Below are 5,880 nucleotides of genomic sequence, written 5' to 3'. Positions count from 1 at the left end.
TCTGTGCACCATCGAGCCTGTGCTCCACAAGAGAAGCCACCCCAGTGAGAAGCCCGTGCACCGCAACTAGAGAAAATCCTGTGCAGCAACAAAGACGCAGCCCAGCTGAAAATAAATACAAACAAGTCAAATGCTAATCTCATAAAAAACAGAAAATCTCAACAAGGAAACAGAAATTATAAAAACAACCAAATAGCATTTCTAGAACTGAGAGATACAGTAACTGAAATAAAAACCTTGCTCGATGGGCTCAGTGGGGATGACAAAGAATAGAATTAGTGAATTGAAGATGTGTCAATAAAATTCAATCTGCACAACAGAGAGAATAAAGACTGAAAATATACGAAAAAAATATATCTGATAAATGACTCTTACCCAATATATACAAAGAACATTTAAAACTCAACAATAAGAAAACAACCTGACTGGGAATTCCCTGGTGGTCTAGTGGTTAGGACTCCTGTGCTTCCACTGCAGAGGGCCAGGGTTCAATCCCTGGTCAGGGAACTAAGATTCCAAAAGCTGTGCAACCAAAAACAACCCCAAACCCAAAAACAAACAAACAAAATACCAGCCAAACACAATCTGATTAAAAAATAGGCCAAAGATTTTAATAGACACCTCACCAAAGAAGACATAAAGATGGCAAAGAAGCATATGAAAAGATGCTCTACAACATATGTCCACATATAAAGCATGTTAAAGCAATAGTTAGATACCGCTACACACTTAGAATGTTCAGAATCCAGAACATGGACAACAACAAATGCTGGATGTGAAGCCAAGGGAACTCTTGTTCATTGCTGGTGGGGATGCAGGATGGTACAGTGACTTTGGAAGACGGCATGGCAGTTTCTTACGAAACTAAACATGTTCTTACTATACAACCCAGCAATCACACTCCTAGGTACTTACCTAAAGGAGCTGAAAAGTTATGTCCACACAAAAACCTATACAAAGACTTTCTCAGAAGATTTACTCATAATGGCCAAAACTTGGAAACAACCAAGATGTCCTTGTGTAGAGAATGGATAAATAAATATGGTACACCCAGACAATGGAATACTATGCACTGTTAAAGAGAAATGAGCTGTCAAGCCAGGAAAAGATATAGAGGGAACTTAAGTGCATAATATTAAGTGAAAGAGGCTAGTCTGAAAAGCCTATATACTGTATGATCTCCACTCGTGACATTCTGGAAAAGGCAAAACTATGGAGACAATAAAAATATCAGTGGTCATGAGGACTTGGGGGATGGGGGATGAATAGCCAGAGCACAGAAGGTTTTTAGAGCAGTGAAAATAATGCTATAATTTGGACACATGTCATCATGCACTTGTCCAAACTCATAGAACGCATGAAACAAAAAGGTGACTGTGTAATTCGGGTGATTATGATGTGTCAACGTGGACTCACCAGTTGTAACAAACGTACCATTTTGTGGGGAATGTTGATAATAGGGGAGGCTGTGCACGTGTAGGGGCATGGAGTATGTGGGAAATCCCTGTTCCTTCATCTTGATTTTGCTTTGAAGCTAAAACAGTTCTTTAAAAAAAAAAAGGATTAAAAAAATTGAATAGAATCTTGCAGATCTGTGGGACAATAACAGTGGACTTCACCTTTGTATTCTTGGAGTTTCAGAAGGGGAGAAAGGAGCTTCCCTGGCGGTCCAGTGTCTGAGGCTCTGTGCTCCCAGTGCAGGGGGCCCGGGTCTGAGCCCAGGTCAGGGAACTAGATCCCTCATGCCACAACTAAGACCTGGTACAGCTAAATAAGTAAAATATTTCTTAAAAGAAGTAGAGGAGAAAGTGTAGGATGAAAATGTTCAAGGAAATAATATTTGGTCATGTTCCAAATTTGGTGAAAGACATAAAAATATAGATACAAGGAGTCAAGTGAATCCCAAACAGGATAAATTCAAAGGGAGCCACAGCAAGACACCTCATATTTAAACATTAAAAAAAAAAACAAAGACAAAGAAAAAAGGTTAAAAAGCAGCAGAGAGAAATGATGCATACTTATATAGGAATACCACCTTGGATCACAGCAGATTTCTCGCCTGAAGCCATGGAAGCAGGAGGGAAATGGCACAACATTTTTCCAGCGCTGAAGAAAATGAGCTGGATCCAGTGAAACTATCTTGCAGGAGTGAAGGGGGAAATAAAGACATTGTCATATGAATGGAAACTAAGAGAACTTCTTGCTAGCAGATGTGCCACGGACGAATGGTTAAAGAATGTTCTCTCATCAGAAAGAAAATCATCACAGAAGAAGTCTGAAGCCTTTAGAAATGAAAGAACAATGGAATGGGCAAAAATAGAAGAAACCTATTCTTCACCTCGCGATTTTAAACCATATTTTGTGGTTGAAGCAAAATTTATAATGCCATCTGATGTGGCGGTATTGGGAGGCAGAGATATTGAATAATATCCTCCACACTGAGAAGGAACGTTGAGGCTGAAAAATGAAGTAGGCAACTCCATAAAGTCCAATTATGAAGTTTATTGTGATACATACAGGTAGGAAGGATTGGGCGGATGCATGATCAGAGGCACTCACAGCTATATTTCAGGCCGCTGAGGGGTACTGGAAATTTGAATTTTACTAAAGGTACAAATGAAATATGACCACTAGCGAGAAGCACAGTCACACCAGTGGGAACCAGGGGGTTTTTCTGACCCCTAGGAGGCTCGTGCCCATTAACCATCTGTGTTAGTGAGAGGCGCTCTTCCGGGTTTCAGGTCAGATGAAAGCTGATGGGGAACTCCTCTGGTTTGGGCACGTTCCTTGGTGAGTTAGGCTACAGTTCATTCACATGGAAGGCTGAGCTGACAAAACGTGAGTCTAAGAAGGAACTGACAAAGGGGAGTCCGAGTGGTTCTGCTGCAATGTACGTAGAAGAAATGCTTAAGACAGTTACATTTAAAAAGTGAGAGGGTGAAGGGATCTAAACCAAAGTATGGTTTCCAGGGACCTGCCTGGTGGTCCGGTGCCTAAGACTCTGGGCTCCCAGGGCAGGGGGCCTGGGTCTGATCCCTGCTTAGGGAACCAGATCCCACATGCGACGGCTGAGGGACCCCTCAGGCTGCAGGTAAAGACCCTGCGTGCCACAGTGAAGACTGAAGATCCTGAGCACCGCAGCTAAGACCCAGAGCAGCCAGGCAAATAAATATTAAAAAAAAAAAAAAGTATGGTTTCTACATTTCACACAGCGTGGTAAGCATCGACACCAGTGTGCTATGATGGATTACACAGTGATACCGAGAACCAGAATTAGAAAAAAACCCTATGTATACATTTATACATACTGCTGCTGCTGCTGCTAAGTCGCTTCAGTCATGTCCAACTCTGTGCGACCCCATAGACAGCAGCCCACCAGGCTCCCCTGTCCCTGGGATTCTCAAGGCGAGAACACTGGAGTGGGTTGCCATTTCCTTCTCCAATGCATGAAAGTGAAGAGTGGAAGTGAAGTCGATCAGTCGAGTCCAACTCTTAGCGACCCCATGGACTGCAGCCTACCAGGCTCCTCCATCCATGGGATTTTCCAGGCCAAAGTACTGGAGTAGGGTGCCATTGCCTTCCCCAATTTATACATACATGTGTATATAAATGTATATTCATACATACATTTATTATACAAAGCAATATACTAAAAATATTATAACTATGTCACGTTTGGAGCTCTAAAAATAATACCTAAATGCTTAGGTAACCCACATGAAGGCAGTAGGAAGCAACAGAGGATGAGAAATAGAAGGAAAAGATAGAAATACGTATAAAATGGCACATTTAGGCCATAACACATCAATAGATACTTTAAATTTTTTTAAAAATTTAAAACTTTTATGTATTTATTTTGGTTGCGCTGGGTCTTTGGAGCTGCGGGAGGAGTTGTGAGCGTTGCAGCGCTCAGGGCTTCTCATTGCGGTGGCTCCTCCTGTTGAGGAGCACAGGCTGTGGGGCACACAGGCCTCAGTAGCTGTGGCTCATGGGCTTAACTGCTCCACAGCCATGTAGAATCTTCCTGGACCAGGGATCAAACCCATGTCCCCTGCATTGGCAGGCAGATTCTTATCCACTGGACCACTAGGGAAGTCCATCAATAGTTACTTTAAATGTAAATGGTGTAGATATACCAAATAAAAGAGACTGGCAGAATGTATAAAAAATTATGATCCAACTTAGGGAATCTAAGGAATTCCCCTGACTGTACACCATTTAGGATCAATAAGCCATTTTGATACATTACTATTAACTAAAGCCCTTCCTTGGTAGCTTGGATAATAAAGTGCCTGCAATGCGGGAGACCTGGGTTCAATCCCTGGGTCGGGAAGATCCCTGAGTTGGGAAGACCCTCTGGAGAAGGGACTGGCAACCCACTCCAGTATTCTTGCCTGGAAAATCTCTTGGACAGTGGAGCCTGGTGGGCTACGGTCAATGGGGTCGCAAAGAGTTGGACACGACTGAGCGACTAACACTTTCACTTTTCAAAGCCCATTATTTAGATTTTCTTAGTCCTTCTTCTGTTCCAGGATCCCATCCTGGAGACCACTTTCCATTTAATTGTCATTTCTCCTCAGGCTCCTTTAGGCTGTAAGTTTCTCATAATTTCCTTGTTGATGACTTTGACAGTTTTTTGTTTTTTTTTTTTTTGGCTGAGCCGCATGGCTCGTGGGATCTTAGTTTCCTGACCAAGGATTGAACCTGGACTCTCAGCAGTGAGAGCTCGGAGTCCTAACTGCTGGACCGCTAAGGAATTTGCAACCTAGACAGTTTTCTTAAAACTTTTTGGCCTTGCCATGCAGCATGTGGAATCTTAGTTCCCTGACCAGGGATCGAAACTGTACATTCTGCATTGAAAGTACAATCTTAACCACTGGCCCACCAGGGAAGCCCCAACTTTGGCAGTTTTGAGAAGAACCGGTCAAGTATTTTGGAGTCTGCTCCAAAATGGATACTGGATTTGTCCAGTGTTTTTCTCATAAAACCAGGTTATCGGCGGGGGCTTGGGTGGGAGGGGTGGGGAGAAACCTCAGAGCTCTCCATTTTTCCATGACATCATATCAAGCACACGGGCTATCAATGTGATTGATGACTGTTGATGTTGGCCTCGATCACCTGGCTGACGTAATGTTTTTTAGGTTTCTCCATCGTCAAATTATACTTTGTTCCTCTCTCCATATTGTACAATTTGGAAAGAAGTCCCAGTGCACAGGCTGGGCCTAATAAGGGGAGAGTTATGCTCCCCTGCCTTGAGGGTAGAGTAGCTACATGAATTCTTTGGAATTCTTTTGTGTATTAGTTTCCTCAAGCTGCCATAACGAATTACCACACGCTAGATGGCTTAAAATCAGATACGTATCCTCTCAGAGCTCTGGAGGCTAGAAGTCTGAGGTCGAGGTGTCTACAGGGCCATATTCCTTTGAAGGGACCGGGAAGGAAATGTTCCTTGCCTTTTCCAGCTTTCTGGTGGCCTCAGGCATCACTTGGTTTGTGGCAGCAGGACTCCAGTCTACCGCCACCTGGTCATCTTCTCTGTGTATCTCTATGTCCTTGTTATAAGGACACCAGTCGGGACTTGCCTGGTGGTCCAGTGGCTAAGACTTGTTGCTCCCAGTGCAGGGGGCCCTGGTTCAATTCCTGGTCAGGGAACTAGATCCCACATGCCGCAACTAAGAGTTCTCATGCTGCAACAAAGACCCGTTGCAGCCAAATTTTTTTTTTTTTAAAGGACAGCAATCATTGGATTAGGGGCTCACCTTGAATCCAGTATATCTTGAGATCCTTAACTAATCACACTTGCAAAGACCCTATTTTTGAATAAAATCACATTCTAAGTTTCCAGGAGACCTGAGTTTTGGGGACACACCCTTCAGCCCA

General features: G+C 43.2%; 1 non-coding gene across 1 annotated transcript; it reads left to right on the top strand.

The window, feature by feature from the left end:
* Positions 1 to 433: 433 nt before the first annotated feature.
* On the top strand, positions 434 to 507 carry TRNAG-UCC (transfer RNA glycine (anticodon UCC)). The gene has a single exon. It is a non-coding gene; the product is annotated as a tRNA-Gly (tRNA).
* Positions 508 to 5,880: the final 5,373 nt, after the last annotated feature.

Source organism: Bos taurus, chromosome 17 (genome assembly GCF_002263795.3).
Source record: "Bos taurus isolate L1 Dominette 01449 registration number 42190680 breed Hereford chromosome 17, ARS-UCD2.0, whole genome shotgun sequence".
NCBI classification, from domain to species: domain Eukaryota; kingdom Metazoa; phylum Chordata; class Mammalia; order Artiodactyla; family Bovidae; genus Bos; species Bos taurus.
This window is presented reverse-complemented; position numbering and strand designations above follow the sequence as displayed.